Genomic DNA, 4,084 nt, shown 5'->3' on the forward strand with positions numbered 1-4,084 from the left:
CCAGAAAATACCTGAAATCACAGAAAAACACACAAACTCATAGTAAAGTCTAGAAAAGTGAATTTTAACTAAAAACTAATAAAAATATACTAAAAACTAACTAGATCATACTAAAAACATACTAAAAACAATGCCAAAAAGCGTATAAATTATCCGCTCATCAATAGTCTCCTCTTTATTCGTTGGTGTAAATATTTTTTATTGATGAACTATGAATTTGTGAAATAAAATAATAGTGATAAGAATCTTACATATGATATATAAGTAGATTAAATAATATAGAATTTAAATATTTTATAACTTAAAATTTATCATGATAATATTATTATTATGACACTTTTAATGTAGATATTTATTACATTTAATTAATATTTTATATTTTTATTAAATAATAATATATAATAATTTAATTAATTATAGGAGTTACAACTTTAGTTTTATTTTATTTTTAAATATTTTACTAAAAGATTGATTAGTTAATTTTTAAGTTTTGTCAAATAATCAAAACTAATGATATGACATCATTAGAGAAAGAAACATGACTTAAATTCAATGTATCAAAAAGTTGATATATAAATAGATATAAATATATGAGTAAATACTCTTTTCAATCTCTGTCCTTTTTAAAATTTGACCACACGCCTCCTAACGTTTATAAAATATCAGATCAGCCCCTATCCATATATTCCGTGATATCAATAAGCCTTTCTGTTGGTTTCTTTGTTCATAGTCGTCGAAAAACGCTGAGGTGTAACCTGCAGCCTGTGACATGGCCTTGACACATCATACGTGGAATGGTATGTGTTCATTGGGACCATTAAGCTTCTGTACAGTCAGCAAAATGACATCGTTTTGCTTGGAATCCTTTTTGCACGTTTAGGGTGAAATTCCATTCTCCCCCTTGTGCACACTTCAGCAACCATACATCACCCTCGTTCTCTACTCAAAATTACGAAGAAAACCTGAGAAAATAAAACGTTTCCCTCCAAGGCAAGCTGACAGAGACTTCCAACGGGGAGGTGGTGACGGTGTTGCAGACGGAGGAACTGACGGCGCTACTAAAGTTAGTGTCGCTATCTGATCTTGTAGCTTCGTTAGTTGGTGTTGCTCCAAATTTTTTTTGCTGAATGTGATTTTTGTTAATGATGATTTCGCTTAGTGATCATCCTATGCATGTTCTAAAAATTATTGTGTTAACGATTGAAATCTGATGGAAGTAGTTAATTAAGTTCTAATTATTGCACATTGTTGTTCTAATAGATGTCGTATGAAATAGTTCCTCTTTTTGACCATGGGGGTTGGTTTGAACGGGATGAAGATGGTGTATTATACTACCACGACGGAAATATTGAGACATTTCCTCCATTAGACATAGATTATGTTAATTTCAAGGATTTGGAGGAAATGTTCAAGGGTTTAGGGTGTACAAGCTACAAACAGATGTATTGGTATGATGGCAATGCCCCTGATTTAGAGTCTGGCTTACATGTTATCAAGGGAGATAAGGAGATCAATGAAATGTGTGATAAAAAGATGGAGAATGTGGAGTCAGATTTGCTGGTTATTTATTTTGAGCATGATGTTAGTCAACCAGTATATGGGCCAGATGTTGTTGAGGTTGATTCTTCTTCTTCCGATGATGGATATGAGACCACTGAAGACGAACCTTACAACCACCCACCTAGATTCAAATCTGATAAAAGTAGTAGTGATGAGGAAGTTAATGTAAAGAGGAAGAGTGTGAGAAAGAAGCAGCCTAGTGTAAGGATGAAAGAGGCAATCGATGCTGGACAAAAGTGTACTAAGAAGAAGAGTTGTGTTAGATAACAAACACCTAAGCAGAAGAAGAATGTGCCACCTGCTAGAGGTGATGATAAGGACATGTCTCCTAGGACTAAGAAGAAGAAGGAAAAAAGGTATGTTGGAAGAAAAAGAAAATATGTTCTATCCCAACAAGAAGGAGACAATGTGCCAAACAGTGAGCCTAGTGAACAACAAGGTAATAGGCCAGATGAGGTTGACCCAACTAGTGAGGCAAGGGATAAGGCCAATTCAGATCCAGTGGGTAAGGAATTGGACTCAGACCTGGATAAGCCATATCAATATGAGTCTGAGGCATTTAACTCTCCAATATCCAGTTCAGATGAGGAGTATAAGGCAATATATCCTGACTTTAGTGAGGATGCCGAATATAGTGAGGTTCAGTTTCAGGTAGGACAACAATTTGAGACCATGGCAATGTTCAAACAAGCACTTAAGAACTACTTTGTCTATGAGGGTAAAGAGCTGATGTATTTGAAGAATGAGTCGAAGAGAATTAGAGCAAGGTGTGCTGAGGAGGGTTGTCCATGGTTGGTGTTTTGTTTTCCTAATAGTCAGAGTCTGTGTTTCCAAATCAAGACATTCATTGGAGAGCACAACTATGGCAGAAATTTGAGTAGTAACATGGCTGATAGAGCTTGGGCAACAAGTAAATTGGTGAAAAGGTTGCTAACTCAACCTCTAATGACTCCCAAAGAGGCACTCGATCACATGAAACAGGACTATAATGTCCATATACATTACAAGATGATTTACAGAGCTTTGAAATCTGCTAGAGAGCAAACAATTGAAAAGGAGCAAGAACAATATGGAAAGCTTTATGACTACCTAAATGAAATTCACAGAAGCAATCCAGGTTCCACTGGGATGACTAACATAACTCCTCAACCGGAGGGTCGTCCACTGTTCAATAGGTTGTACATTTCTCTGGATGCTTGCAAGAAGGGCTTCAAGGCTGGCTGTACTCTGATTGAATTGGATGGATGCTTCCTAAAAGGGTACTTCAGTGGTCATCTTTTGTCGGCTGTGAGGTAAGATGCCAATAACAGTTTCTTTGTAATAGCATTTGCTATAGTTGGATCTGAGAACACTGATTCCTTAAAATGGTTTCTTTCAATCCTGCACGATGATCTTGGTCCAGTAGTTGCCAATGGGTGGAACTTCATGTTCGATCAGCAGAAGGTAACATGCATTCATTTGTTTTTGTGTTATGGTTTGTGTGTTGTTTTGACTTGTTAATTCAATTTGCGGTTGACTTGTTATTATAGGGGCTGGCTAAGGCTTTGCATGAGGAAATGCCACAAGCTCATCATAGAAATTGTGTCCTACACATATGGAAAGACTTCATCAAACACTTCAAGGACAAGCACACAAAAGGATTAGTTTGGAAGGCTGCTAAGAGTACAACAATGAGAGAATTCAAGGACTCAATGGAGCTTGTGAAGAAGGTGAATAAAGATGCTTGGGAGTATCTACGAAAATTTGATCCTGGTGTATGGACCAAGGCTTACTTTAGCCATAGCCCCAAGTGTGACAATATAACCAACAACATGTGTGAAGTTTGGAATGCCAAGATCGTAGAGTACAGGGACAAACCAATTTTAACTATGTGCGAGGAGCTTCGAAGCTACATTATGAGAAAGATGGCAGGGCACAAGCATAGGTTAAGCAAGTGCAAGGGTAAATTGGCTCTAGTTCAACAATTAAGGCTGGATGAGTACATCATCCCTGAGAGCAACAAGTGGACGACAGAGTGGGCTAGAGATGAAGCCATGGTATTATTTGAAGTCCAAAGATACCAAACAAGAGTGGCTGTGACAAACATGCGCTTGCAATGTCTGGCAATGTAGTTATGTGAATTCAGTAAATGTTGATTCAGTAAATGTTGATTCATGTATCTATCCTATCAGAATTGCCATGCAAACATGCAGTAGCTGCTATATCAAGGTTAATGAAACAATAACTGAGGATAGAGGATTTTACACACAAATAGATTACAATGGAAGCCGCAAGGGCTACTTATGGGGACTCCATAAAGCCAATGAACTTTGAGAAATTTTGGGAGGAAACCAACAGGCTACGTCCAGAGGCAACAATAATTAAGAGACCCCCTAAGAGACCAACAAAAAAAAAGGGTTGTTGATGTGGTGGCTGAGTCTCAAATGCCGCCACAATGTCACAAAGTGAGGAAGTCATTCCAAGTAATATGCAGTAAATGTGGGCAAAAGGGGCACTACCATAGGACTTGCAAAGGCGCACCTGC

This window comes from Arachis duranensis, chromosome 2 (genome assembly GCF_000817695.3).
Source record: "Arachis duranensis cultivar V14167 chromosome 2, aradu.V14167.gnm2.J7QH, whole genome shotgun sequence".
Taxonomy (NCBI): Eukaryota; Viridiplantae; Streptophyta; class Magnoliopsida; order Fabales; family Fabaceae; genus Arachis; species Arachis duranensis.